General features: G+C 46.7%; 1 long non-coding RNA gene across 2 annotated transcripts in view; it reads right to left on the bottom strand.

Moving 5' to 3' along the window:
- Positions 1-700: 700 nt before the first annotated feature.
- LOC137654729 (uncharacterized) overlaps positions 701-14,445 on the bottom strand; it is a 53,089-nt gene continuing 39,344 nt past the window's right edge. For both annotated transcript variants that reach the window (XR_011046703.1, XR_011046702.1), the window contains exon 3: positions 701-8,890. This is a non-coding gene — a long non-coding RNA (uncharacterized lncRNA). The remainder of the gene's footprint in view (positions 8,891-14,445) is intronic.

Raw genomic sequence — 14,445 nt, 5'->3', positions numbered from 1 at the left:
TAATTCTCTAGATTTAAAGGTCACTCATGAATGGCAGAGGGAAGGGAGAGTGACATTGGCCTAGAGACAGGACAATATCCTAGAGACTGGCCATATATATATATAATCAGCACCCACGCTAGGACCAGGGAGGGTTATGCAATGGCTGCTGATTACTCAGCTGGTAGCTATGCCTATAGACTCGCCCAAAACCCCCATCCTTAGCTCACATGGATTGTGAGGTTGCATGCACAAAAAAAAACTCTGGAGTCTGAGAGGGACTCGATCTCCCGTCCAGCAGATTTCCAGGCAGGGACGTTTCCAATAGGCTACCACAACCCTATAAAATTTAAAATTCAAATTCAATTTCAATACTTTTCTCCAGTAACCGCAGAAGCAAAATGATTTTCACTTTTCTTTAAGGACAAGACCAACAAGAAGCCTTCAGAAAAACTAAAGGAAACTAAGCTGTGAAATCATCATTACATATCTGAATGAGATCAATATTTTCCATATAAAAGCACAATAACCCTATTATTGAAAGAAAATCAAAAATTTTAAGTAATTTTTATTTTTCCTAACATACTTACCGAGAATTACTTTCTTAGGAGTAGTCACTTGGTGACCTCTTTCTCGACCAAGGTTTTTGGCGCAGTTATCCCCCACTCCGTCCTCCCTATAGGCCTACCCCCGCCGCCAAAGAATGCGCCCGAGGGCAGGATTAGGACAGGTCACTGCTTCTCTGGGCCATTCTCCTCATTAAGTTCGTCGTATAGCCCAACTTGGCAATGGAAGGATGGCACTCGGGGACGGAAGGGAGGGCCATTACCCGAAAGTAATTCTCGGTAAGTATGTTAGGAAAAATAAAAATTACTTAAAATTTTTGATTTGTTCCAACACAAATACTTACCTCGAATTACTTTCTTAGGAGACTTATACTTTAGGAGGCGGGAGTGCTATTCTGACACTTGACTCGGCCCGTAGGGCCTAGAGGGCTATGGAATGCGGGGGCCTATCAGAGTTCGGGAGTGAGGGTAACTGCGCAACCTTACGCTATTACCTAAGATTTTACCTCTTAAAAAATTCTTCTGACGATTTCCTCCGGATGTAGTCGCGAAGAATGTGTTCATCGTTGGGTACAGCCTCTGGCCTTACCGCTACACAGCCCGGAGGGCGGCCATGACTGTCCCAATGGAGAACCCGTCCAAGGATTCCCTTGAATAACCCTTGAGGTAGTGGGCAGTAAAGGTTGACTGGTGCGACCAAGTGCCTGTCTGTAGGATCTGCCTCACCACCATGTTTCTCTCAAAGGGCAAGGGGGTGCTCAGACCCCTGATGTCATGGGTCCGGGGAGTGCCTGGCACTGCCATTTTATCCTCTTCATAGGTTCTAGCGATGACTTGTCTCAGCCCGCAGGCAATGGTGTTCTCGGAAACTTGCTTCCTATTAACACCTGTGGAAACGAAGAGGTTCCTGATACCTGGTCGGAGTGAGAGAAGTCGAATGACAAACCATGTGTCTCTCCCACTCTCTTATTGGACGCCAAGGCCAGCAAGAAGACGGCCTTGAGGGTGAGATCTTTGTTCACGATATCTTTCAAGTGTTCAAAGTGGGAGCGACACATCCATCTTCCGGACCTTGCCTAAGTCCCACTGGGGCCCTTTCCCGCCTGAGGGGGGTAAGACTGCTCGAAGCTTTTGACAAGCATCGCTATGTGTCTCGAGGTCCCCAGGACGATGCCCTTCAGGAGGAAGACTTGGCCTAAGGCAGCCTGAACCCCTTTTTAGGGCTGGGATTGACATCTCCGCTTTGTCCTTGAGAAAACACCGGAAAATCTGCCATGTCTGGGACAGAGGCCTTAAGAGGTCTAATGTGCCTCTCAGAGCACCATTTCGCGACGGAGGTCCATTTTGTCTGGAAGACCGCGGTTGGCGACTTCTTAGGCATAGAGACATTCTCTTAGCCGTGGAGGAAGAACATCCTTCTTTCTTCAGGAGCCGCTCTTAGTCTTCAGTCGTGAAGACGTAGGGAGAGAGGCCTGTCGTGGAGCTTGAGAAGTGGGGCTGGTGCAGAAGGTCTGACCTGACGGACAGAGGCCACGGCGGTTGACTCGATAGGTCTTTTAGATCCGCGAACCACTCTCTCTCTCCAGTCACCAGGGCGCTACCAAAGTCATCTGTAGGTTTCGAGCCGTCTTTACTCTGCTGAGCACTTGTCTTATCAGCGTGAAAAGGGGGGGAAAGGCGTACACATACAGATTGTCCCACTTGCGCTGAAAAGAGTCTTCTAAGGAAGCTTTCGGGTCTGGTACAGGGGAGCAATAGACTGGGAGTTGGGCGTTGAGGTTGTTGCAAAGCGGTCAACCACCGGGGAACCCCAGCGTTGCATGATGAGTTTGGCTATTCCTGGGAGAAGGGGCCATTCTGTCCCTACTATGTGGCCCATTCTGCTGAGGCCATCGGCCAGAACGTTTTACTTCCCGGGAATGAACCTTGCTAACATCACCCCTTGATTTCTTCCACTCACTCTAGATTCTCTATGGTGAGATCGCACAACTCCTTCGATTACAAGTACCCTGCTTCTTTATGTATGCCACTACCGTGGCGTTGTCGCTCATCCACGCCACGGTGTTCCCCTTTAGCAGACTTGCGAAGTGTAGGCACGCCTTCTGGACTGCTTCCAACTCCAGGACATTGTGTGGAGTTGCCTCTCCCCTTCCAACCAGGTCTCTCGTGCCGTTTCGTCGAGGGGAAGGGCTCCCCATCTCTGGTTGGAGGCGTCTGTGAACAGTAGTAACTCGGGAGGGCCGGTCCTGAAGGACGTCCCCTTGAGTGAGTTCGACTGGCAATGCCACCATTCTAGGGAGGGTCTCTTGTCTGGAATGACTGGGATTAGCACCTGCTGCGAACCCGTCTGTCACCAGAGGTTCCTGAGATTCCATTGGACGGATCTGAGCCTTACCCTCCCTTGGGGAACTAGGTTCTCCAGTGAGACCAGGTGACCTATCAGCCTCTGCCCGTCTTCCGCCCTCCTGGGGTGTTCTGACAGGAACGGCTGACTAATGAGCCTGAGGTTTCTTATCTTATTCTCCGAAGGGAAAAATTCTCCCCGAAAAATGTCTAATGTTATTCCCCAGTAGTTCATTCCGGTGGAAGGGGATAGATTTGACTACTTCGGGTTGATTCAGTTCCCCAGATCCTTGCAAAACTGGAGGAGACTTCTCCCTAGTCCCTCCAAGAGGACCTTTGAGGCGGGAAGAAGCCACCAGGCGTCCAGGTATCTGATAAGGCGGATGCCTCGTTCGAGCGCCCCCACTGCGACAGCCGTGGGGACTCTCGTGAACACTTGGGGCGCTGTTGACAGAACAAGAAAAAGGGGGTCCTGAATTGCAGGATCTGGGAACCCTATTTCACCCGGAGGAACTTCCGACCCGAGGTGTGGATCGGAATCTGGAAGTATGCGTCCTTGGGGTCGATGGTCATCCTACAATCTTTCTCCCTCAAGGGCAGCAGGACTGAATTCTGCGTGTCCATTTTGAAGTCCGTCTTCTTGACGAACCTGTTGAGAACTGACAGATCTATAACCGGTCTCCACCCCCCGGTCGCTTTTTCCACCAGGAATAGGCGACTGTAGACACCTGGCCCTGGGAGAAGAATTTCTTCCATGGTACCCTTCTCTAGCATGGACGACACCTCCTCTTGAAGGGCGGTCCTCTTTAACGGGTCTTTGGGACCTAGCCATTCTATCCGGTTGGCCGGAAAAAGCGTGGGTGGTTCCGTTAGGAATGGAAGTCCGTAGCCCTTCTTTAGTAAGGACACTGTCCAAGGTTCCGCTCTTTGAGCCCTCTATGCTTACCAATGACGTCTGAGTCATCCTCCAACCCGAGGGTTGGGTGGGGATAGGGGGCTTCCCACTCTTATCTTCTTCTAAAGGGGCGGTCTGATCTGTCTCCCCTAGAGGCGGGGTAACCAGACCTGAAGGAGCTAGAGGGCGCTGGAGCTCCCCTGCGGAGGGGCTGAGGCGTTGCGGACCAGGAGGAAGAGGGGGGCTTCTCTCCTCGTAGTGCTGGTAGATGCTTGGGGTGTCGCGGCACTATCCGAGACACACCTCTTATAGGGCGGTCTCCTAGGAGTCGTAGGTCTGGGGACGTTAGTCTCCTTCTATTTCAAGACCTTCTCCATTATGGTTTCTAGTTCCTTCCGAGGAAACAGAGACTCTCCCCACAAGGGAAAGCTGCGAATGGCTCGCGTCTCCCTGTCTGGTGCCTTCCAAGACACCTTCGCCAGAACAGTGTCTCGCTTCCAGAACACCCAGTTAGCTGTTAGTGCGAGAGACTGATATGTCAATAACCTAAGGGTTGAAGGCCTTGCTGGACAGGGTCCTCGGGGTCAAAGGAGGCTTGTACACCTCACAAAGAGTAAGCCCACCAGTCCAGCCTAGAGGGGACGTTTACTAAGTCCCTCGACATTTTCTCCATCATGGAGGCTCCTGCTGGCGAGAACCAGACTGGGGCTGAAGAGGCTCTACTGTCTGAAACGCCTTGACTAAGGATGTCCTGCTGACCCCCCCTTAAAGGTTGGGGGACCCCGGCAGTGCTGGCCACTACCTTGCCGACATAATCCTGCTCTAGGACTAGACCTCGGGTAGAGGAAGTGCTAGGGACGTCTTAGGTTGTAAGGAGTCTGCATGATCCTCAAAAAGGCTTGACTTCCAGGAAACTACATCCGTAGTTGCAGGTTCCGGTACTTGTGGTGTCCTCTGCAAAGGCTAACCACTCTCCTATAGACGGAGTCCTCCGTCAGGGAGCGCTCCTCTCCGTCAGCCGAGGACCCGGCTTGGGGCCGGGGAGCTGGGTTACCGGGCACGCCGACTGGACGTCTAGCTCTTTGGGGCCAGGGGCGCCGTCCTGCCGAGGTACTGGATTTCATCTGCAGGGACGTCCGCACCAGGGGCCTGGGTTAGCGCAAGCAACGCTGGTTCAGCGGGGACTCTCGTCGGCCCAAGGCTCTGGGTGCCGAGGATGCGGTTCCCGTGGGCTGACCCGACAGCGATAACCGTTCCTTCTGACCCGAAGGCCGCACCAGCCGGGCTGGTTCGGGGTTAACCGGAGGCTTCGGGGACTTACGCTTACCTGTAGAGTCCTTCCTACCGCTTGATCTCGAGGCGCCGGGTCACCGGGCACTACCCGGGCGCTTCGGCTCTGGAATACCAGGCACTCCCTTGCGGTGGTACCGGTTTTCTTCGGCGGGGAGCTCCGCACCAGGTTCGGGGTCAGAACCGGCAACGCCGTACCGTCGAGGACTACTGTTCGTGTATTCTCTCCGGGGGACGCGGACGCGGATCCTCGTGGGCTGACCCGACGGAGGGAACCATTCCTTTTAAGTCCAAGGGCCGAACCAGCTGTGCTGATTCGGCCAGGCTGCCCGTAAAGAAGCTCGGTTACACCCGTTGGCGGGGTGAACCGGAAGCTTCGCGGTCTTACGCCTGCCTGAAGAGGCCTTCTCGCATTTCTCCCTGCGAGGGTTATATCTGCGTCTGGAGGATGGCCTTCGTGGTGAGAAAAAACCCTGGGTTGTCGGTCCGGGGAACGCTGCAATACAGACCTGGGAGGCTCCTTCTCGGCGAGGCCCTCGGCTGCAGAAGAGACTGAAAAATACGCTAAGAGACTGGAGAAGAATTAGGGACATTTTCCCCCACATGGGGTCATCAGAGGAGACGTGGCCTGCTTGCACCAGGACTCCGTCTCCCCACACACTCTCGAAAGTAGTACTTACCTCGAACTACTACTTAAGAGTTATCTTCTTCACAATAACCAACCTCGTCTCCTACTCTGGGTAGGAGAGGGTGGTAGGGAAGCTCTATCAGGCGGGACGCCCGGCGCTAGTCTTCTTAGGCGAACCCTTCATCGCCTACTTCTTCTTGGTGCTATACCGCACCCACTCAAACTCTTGGGGAAGAGCAATGGGCACTTCCCCGCAACTGACTTACCTCGTCCCCTACTCTGGGTAGGGGAAGACGGCTGTATAAGAATCTCTATTCGACGAGGCATCGGGAATTAAGTTGGCGAGGAGAGGCTCGTCTTCCTATGAGCCTCTTGGATGTATTCTTCCTTTTGGTGCCGAAGTGCACTCACTGCACTACATTCCAGGACCAGTAGTCCTGACACGTGGTTGAAGGGGAACATAAGCTGCCCCTACACGGCTAACACCGAGGATAAGGGGAGGAAGAATGATTTATGTAAAAATTGGTCCTTTCAGCTATTAATTCCTTGAAGAAAATCAAGGAATACTGTTCCATAACGCACACAACGCACGACACAAGCACTAAGGAAATGAATTAAACACCGGGTAAGGACACGGTTGAAAAGTGAACGCACAGGAACACTTGGGAAGCACACTGCGAAAAAACACGTCCCCACGCTGGGAACACGTGGAACTCTAAAAGCGCACAAAGGATCGAGAGACAGAGTGAGGTGTTGAACACCTCACGACCAAGAACTTAATGAGGAGAATGGCCCAGAGAAGCAGTGACCTGTCCTAATCCTGCCCTCGGGCGCATTCTTTGGCGGCGGGGGTAGGCCTATAGGGAGGACGGAGTGGGGGATAACTGCGCCAAAAACCTTGGTCGAGAAAGAGGTCACCAAGTGACTACTCCTAAGAAAGTAATTCGAGGTAAGTATTTGTGTTGGAACAAAATAAATTTTAAGGAAGTCTGCATTATCCTGTTTCAGGACTTATTTAGGAATAAACTTTCTAGCTCGATATCCTTTGAAATTTGTAGAAAGCCTTAACTCTTAAAATGCTAGTATTTCCAACACTTCAAAGCACCAGCTGAACTCGGTTGAGTCCCTTGTTAGGCTGGGAGGAACGTAGAGAGTAGAGGTCCCCTTTATTGTTTTTGTTTCATTTGTTGATGTCGGCTACCCCCCAAAATTGGGGGAAGTGCCTTGGTATATGTATGTATGTGTAAAAAATAAACTTTTACCAAGATCTATGAAAAGAGACTTCAGAAAACTTTGTTAAAGTATCAGACTATAGATTCTCAAAGATAATAACTTTCTGGACAGAACCTCCGTATATAATCAGTTACTAACAAAATAAAACTTGATAGCTTAGCAAAGTTAACCCCCTGTACATTCACACCAGTCAATTAAAATAAGGTAAGAATTATGATCTAACCAAATAATGTATATCACATGGAATTCTCTAAATTATTTAAATACATGAGTTAGCTTCACATAAAAAAAGCAGAAAAAGGGAGACTAAATTACTGCTTTTGAAACTTGGTTATTCTAAAAAGAAAGAAGTATCTAAGCAGAGAATTCTGAAAAACCATAACAATTGTCATAGGTTTTATGTCATCAAGGTGCATAAGATGTGTTCTGATTAAAGGCAAAGCTTTATGACCAACAGATATTTACAGAATAGGAAAAGTCTAATGGAAAGTAAGGATAGAACCCTTATTTAATCATAGGCTAAAACACCGGGCAGGAAATCTACAATTTTTGAGTAGCTTTCCAATCCATCAGTCTTAGTCCAATATCCACAGGTGCCACCAAGAGCACAGCATGAAAGAAATACAACGAAGAATAGACATCACTGTATAAGTAAAAACCTTCAACCAGTAGGACCTCACCTCATTTAGAAACTGGTCATAAGTTGAACTTTGAGAGACAAAATATATTAAGTCAAGTTAAGATCAAATATCTGAACTTGCAATAAAATATAATTTTAAACAGCCTATATTATACCATATACCAATTAGATTGAACATTTTCTATGCCATTTTCTGAAAATAATAGAAAATCTGCCTGAGATATCACAATGTTTGTTTATGAAAAAATAGACATTTAATATTAGTACCAAAAGATCCAGCCGATATGTTTTCTGATTTATAACTACTATGACCAATTGTACATACAAGCATTGTCGCCAAATAAAATTTGAATAAAGTGGCAAACAACTGAAAACTATATGACATTTTCTATAGTCTTGATAAAACAAGATACTGTATTACTCACATTATTATACAAAAGTACAAAAAAAAAATTATTTAAGTAAAATTTCCAATTAATGGCAATATATCAGTAAAAGTGAGACTTGATATTGAAGCTTCTAGTAACCCTTTTACCCCCAAAGGACGTACTGGTACGTTTCACAAAAGCCATCCCTTTACCCCCATGGACGTACCGGTACGTCCTTGCAAAAAAATGTTATAAAAATTATTTTTTTTATATTTTTGATAATTTTTTGATAAAATTCAGGCATTTTCCAAGAGAATGAGACCAACCTGACATCTCTATGACAAAAATTAAGGCTGTTAGAGCAATTTAAAAAAAATATACTGCAAAATGTGCTGGGAAAAAAATAACCCCTTGGGGGTTAAGGGTTGGAAATTTCCAAATAGTCTGGGGGTTAAAGGGGTAAATTTAGTACTGTATGACCCAAAATAGCTAAAGAATGAGATGGTGATCAAAGTTGGAGATGTGGTGATTCAGTGATATTACAAATTTCAAAGAAAGTATAACTTAATTTTACGCAGTCCTTTGTTGAAATTTTCAAATAAAGAATTGACAGTGGCGTTCATGTTAGTTAAAACAATCCATATAATGTAAAGTGAAAACTACTGTATATTGCTCAGACAGTAACAGATTTCAGGACTTATAGAAAAATGTTAGTTTTGCAGTTGAATTCCAAACAGCTAACTTTAGCAGATTAATTAGACAATCAGGGTGCTTAGAGCCTCACTGTAAACAGATCTACGTTAGAAATTTTCAAATTATTGATTCTCTCCACACACAAAACCATGGCGTGCATTTTTTTCCCTTGAAGTAACATATCCTAAATTCCACTTGTGCACGAGAACATATCTGCCGTCAATCATTTGTTAATCTCAAACGAGCAACTGTATCCTGAAAGAAATATTTTAAGAATTACTCCTTTTACAATTTAAGACAAATAAATGGCTTTGCTAGGCAAACTGAAACATATAATAAAAGATCATATAAAAACTGTTATTAGATGAGATTATAGCAAAAAATTTGCTTTTCATAGCTATTCTTTCATGAAATTAATATAAACAACCACACATGAATGTAACATTCGGTTTAAAAAATGTTTGATTATGTGATCTGAAGGAATAATTAATATTTCATATAAACAAATCAGATTTGATTCTCGAACTTGCTAAATATAGCATTCTCTGATTGAAATAAGCTTTAAAAAATGGAAATTAGGATATTAATTGGTATGCAAAAATTGTCTAGAAATTATAAGGAGTTTAAAATTGAAAGAGTAACATTTAAAATATTAGAAAACTCAAGACTTCTCAATATGGAAGTAACCTAGAGAAAGGATCACCCCTATACTAATTGATTTACACTGGCTGCTGATTAAAGCGAGGATTGAATTTGAAATATGTACAATAACCCACCAAGTTATCAGAACCGGGCGTCCAAAATACTTAAGAGAATTGCTACATATTGCGCAGCCAACAAATCGTTTCGACACGAGAATAGTTGGAACCTAGATATACTGTATGTCTACTTGAGGCTCTAAAGCCTTTCAATATACAGCCCGGAGACTATATAATGAGCTCCCACAAAACATTCGAATGATTGAAGACATTAAGGCTTTCAAGAGGAAACTGAAGACTTTCTTATGAGTCTTTGGACAGCGACGATTTAACAGTAAATGAAGAATACGAGACGTGAAACGTTAAATACTCTGAACGAATAAGGTAAAACGACAGCGGAGGTCCTGTAAAGAGTGGGGTTCTCCTGCTGTATGGGACTGGAAAAGCAGCCATCAAAGTAAGTAAAGTACAGTAAGTAAGTATTATCATGAATTAGTTTATTATAATACAGTATCCTCTATTATTCTTTCTTTGAAATTGACTAATATGAATTAGTAAAATGTTCAATAACGAAATATCAATGTTAACAAATGCTGAATTTCAATATTCAACGGATTTGTTTATGTAACCTTTATGTATATAAAAACTTTTGCTTTCAGATTCCTAATCAGTTGCAAGATTTTCTTCAAGGTAAGTCTCATTTAGGCCCATTTTAAATTGTAAGAAAAGAGACCGTGTAACACTTGTTCACTTTTATCAACATTTTAAAAGAAACTCACCTACAACTCTTATAAATACAGTATTCCTTATTCTGTAAATATGACAAATTCGTAGATAATTTGTATTTTTCCTAACTATACAAACCTTAGCTATTTATTAGGGGTATTACTTTCGGCATAGCTGAAATGACGAGCTATTGAAGTTTAGAGAGGTTTAACTACCCACACCACTAGTTAGCGGGGGAGGTAGAGGAGGGTAGTTTGCTACCCCTCCCACTCACACACCTGTGATGTAGCTCACTTTGCTTGGAGGTAGGACTTCAAGGGGGATAGGGCTGGCGGGCAAGTTTGTATAAATAGCTAAGGTTTGTATAGTTAGGAAAAATACAAATTGTCGACGAATTTGTCACTTGTTCCGTAACTGGAATACAAACCACGTTATTTATTAGGGGTGACTCACCCATTAGGAAGAGTGGACGTCCCTGCTAATCTGGCTTTTGGCTTTACCTTGCAAAAACCTTGCAAGGTCCGCAGCCTACGCAAGCTGTGTGTTGAGATATATAGAACTGTGACCGTCCAGGTTGTTATTCCAAGTCTCTTAGAAGGAAAAACTGTTGTAACCAAGATTTTCCCAATACTGTACCACCTCGCTAGGGTATGGGGACACAACAGTATTAGTTTTAATACCAGGTACACAAGGGAGCATGGTTTACCTGCAGTGGTTTGAGGTCAGCTTGTGCAGAGAACCCAGGACGCTGCTTTCCCCAAGAGAGGGGAGGATGAAGAAAAGAATAAGAGCCAGTCAAACCTTTTCATTCACGCAGACTAAAACCGGGTAACAATGCCTTCAACCTTCTGCTACTTGTCCAATAAGGAGCTTGAGGTTTTAAACCAGCTATTGTGCAGCCACCACAGGACCGATAGAGAACGCATCGAGTCTCCTGTGGGTCACGTCTTGCAGGTAGTGGGATGTGAACGTAGTTTGACGTTTCCATACCCCAGCTTGAGGAACCTGCGTCACTGAGAAATTTCTCTTGAATGCCAGGGATGTAGCTACGCCCCTGACATCATGAGCTCTAGGTCTGGATTCAGAGCATGGTCTATGATCTTGTGAATCCAAGCTGATATAGTGTTCTTGGTGACCCTCCTCTTGGTCCTTCCTGTGCTGACGAAGAGTGCAGGCACACGAGGACGGGCTGCGGCTGTTCTCTTAAGGTACAGCCTCAAACTCCTCACTGGGCAGAGTAAGAGATGATCAGGGTCATCTGTTACAGAACAAAGACTCGAAATCCGGAAGGAGTCGAATCGTGGATCCGCTACTCCCGGGTTCTCAGTCTTAGCAATAAACTCATGGATGAAGCTGAACGTTACCTCTCCCCATCCCCTTGAATAGGTGATGTCGTATGAGAGACCATAAGTTCACTGACTCGTTTGGCTGAAGCCAAAGCTAGCAGGAACAGTCTTCCAAGTCAGGTGGCGATCTGTTGCCTGGCGTAATGGTTCATAGGGAGGTCTCTTAAGAGACCTGAGAACTCAAACCATGTTCCATGAGGGAGGTCTCACTTCAGACTGAGGAGAGGTAAGTTCATAACTCCGTATGAGTAAGGAAAGTTCTAGCGATGAAGAAATGTCCATTCCTTTCAGTCTAAAGGAGAGGCTTAAGGCTGAGCGATAGCCTTTTACTGCCGAGACTGACATGCGCATTTCTCCACGCACATATACGAGGAACTCCGCTATTGCTGGAATAGTGGCATTGAGAGGAGAGATACCCCTTCCACAACACCAACCACAGTAGACTTTCCACTTTGCCTGGTAGACTGCTGCTGATGACTTTGCAAAAATCCTCTCTGAGAGAGGAGATGCTAGATAGTCTCCAGGCGTGAAGTCGTAGCGAAGCTACGGCTTTGTGGAATATGTTGGCATGTGGTTGTTTGAGTAGAAAGTGTCGTGGAGGGAGTTCTCTTGTTGGCTCCGTTAGGAGTTGCAGAAGGTCCGGAAACCATTCTGCGTGATGCCATAGCGGAGCTATGAGGGTCATTGAAAGGTTGACCGATGTTCTGGTCTTGTTGAGTACCCTCCTCATCAGACAGAATGGGGGAAAGGCGTAAACGTCAATGCTGTCCCACCATTGTTGGAATCTATCTTGCCAGAGAGCCTTGTGGTCTGGGACTGGGGAACAATACAACGGGAGCCTGAAGTTCTGGGCCGTTGCGAAGAGGTCCACTGTCGGAAAACCCCATAAAGTCAGGACTTTGTTGGCTACTAGATGATCCAAAGACCACTCGGTATTCACTATCTGAGATGCTCTGCTCAGGTTGTCGGCGAGCACATTCCTTTTGCCCGGAATGAAGAGTGCCGATAGTGGTATCGAGTGGATCTTGACCCATCTCAGTATCTCTACTGCTAGATGGGATAGGTGCTGTGAAAAAGTACCTCCTTGCTTGTTGATGATGTAAGCCACTACTGTGGTGTTGTCGCTCATCACCACCACTGAGTGGCCCGCCAGAAACTGTTGGAACTGTTGAAGGGCTATAAAGACGGCCTTCATCTCTAGGAGATTTATGTGGAGGTACTGTTCTGACTCTGACCAGAGGCCTGAGGTCGTGTGGTGCCGCACGTGGGGCCCCCACCCTTTTTTTGAAGCGTCCGAGAACAGCATCAAATCCGGGGGGAGGACGAGAAGATCCACTCACTTTCATAGATTCTCGTCTGACACCCACCACTAGAGGTCTGTCAGTTCCGCTGATCCCATGGGGATCCGGATGTCCGGGGAATCGAGACTCTGATTCCACCGGGACTTGAGTTGCCATTGGAGGGATCTCATCCTGAGGCGACCATTGGGAACTAGATGGGCCAGTGATGAAAGCTGACCGAGGAGACGTAACCACGTCTGGACTGGGAGTTCTCCTCGTCTGAAGAAGGGTCTTGCGACCTTCCTCAGCCTTGCTATTCTGTCGTCTGATGGGAAGGCTTTGTGGAGATTGGTGTCTAATATCATGCCTAGGTATACCAGTCTCTGTGTAGGAAGCAGGGATGACTTCTTGAGATTTACCATGATACCCAGATCTTGGCAAAGTCTCAGAAGTTTGTCTCGGTGTTGAAGAAGGGTTGACGACACCAAGTCTGCTAGGATTAGCCAGTCGTCCAGATAGCGAAGGAGACAGATGCCAATCCTGTGTGCACAAGATGACACTAGGGCAAACACTCTGGTGAAAATATGAGGTGCTGTGGAAAGACCGAAGCACAGCACCTTCAACTGGTATTTCCTGTTATCTAGGCTGAATCTTAAGTACTTCCTTGAAGACGGATGGACTGGGATCTGGAAGTACACATCCTTTAGGTCCAGTGTACACAAAGTCCTGTGGTCTTACCGCTAGTCTGACCATGTTTGCCATCTCTATGCTGAACAGAGTTTGCTTGACAAACTTGTTCAGGGCTGAGAGGTCGATGACTGGTCTCCAGGCTCCAGACGCCTTTCTTACAAGAAAGAGTCGACTGAAGAAGCCCGGGGACCCGTCGAGGACCTCCTGGAGAGCGCCCTTTTTCATCAGGGTCTGGACTTCTGTCCGAAGGGCCGGCCCCTTTGCTGATCCCATGGCAAAGGAGTCTATTGACACTGGATTCCTGGTCAGGAGAGGGAGAGATGTTATGAACAGGACGCGATGCCCTAGATGAATCATGGAGATTGTCCAGGGTTCGGCCCCAAGTTCCTTCCACCTGTCTGAGAAATTTTATAGGCATCCCCCCACTGGTGGAGAAGCAGGGGGAGTACCTATCCTAGCATTTGCGGGCTCGGCTGCTCCCTCTAGGATTCTTCCCTCCCCTGGAGGACTTAGTGCCTTTCCTGTCCTTGGCAGGAAAGGGCTTCTTAGACACCACTGTCTTCGTTGTTGTGGTCTTGGTTGGAGGGGACTGCTGAGGAGCTGGAGGTTTATACGGCTTGGATCTCAAAGCCCCATGGAGGAGGAGTCCTGATGAGACTTCCTCCACCTCTCACCAGCATGTTCCATGTCCTTAGGCTCAAATAGGTGGGCTCCCTTTAGAGAGGAATGTCTGAGACTAGTTATCTCGACGTTGGGGACTTGATGGTTGAATCTCTCAGACACCGCATCTCGACGTTTCAAGATGGTGTTTGCCCACAAGTTCGAAACTTGGTGGGCAAGAAGCTCGATCGTGCGAATGCCTGAGAGAAGGAAAGTCTCCATTGCCTTCCTGGTAGGTTCCTTGGAGAAATCAACGGTTCGTACCAGGATTCCCAAGGTCCCTAACTAGATATCCAGCCACGAAGTAGCCTGCATAGCATACTTTGTGACCTTTTTCTGATTAAGGATTTCAGCCGCCAAGAAAGAGACCTGCCGGCTGGAGAGTCTCTCAAGAGAGATCCTCTTAGTTA

The sequence above is a fragment of the Palaemon carinicauda genome, chromosome 15, assembly GCF_036898095.1.
Source record: "Palaemon carinicauda isolate YSFRI2023 chromosome 15, ASM3689809v2, whole genome shotgun sequence".
Lineage (NCBI taxonomy): Eukaryota > Metazoa > Arthropoda > Malacostraca > Decapoda > Palaemonidae > Palaemon > Palaemon carinicauda.
This window is presented reverse-complemented; position numbering and strand designations above follow the sequence as displayed.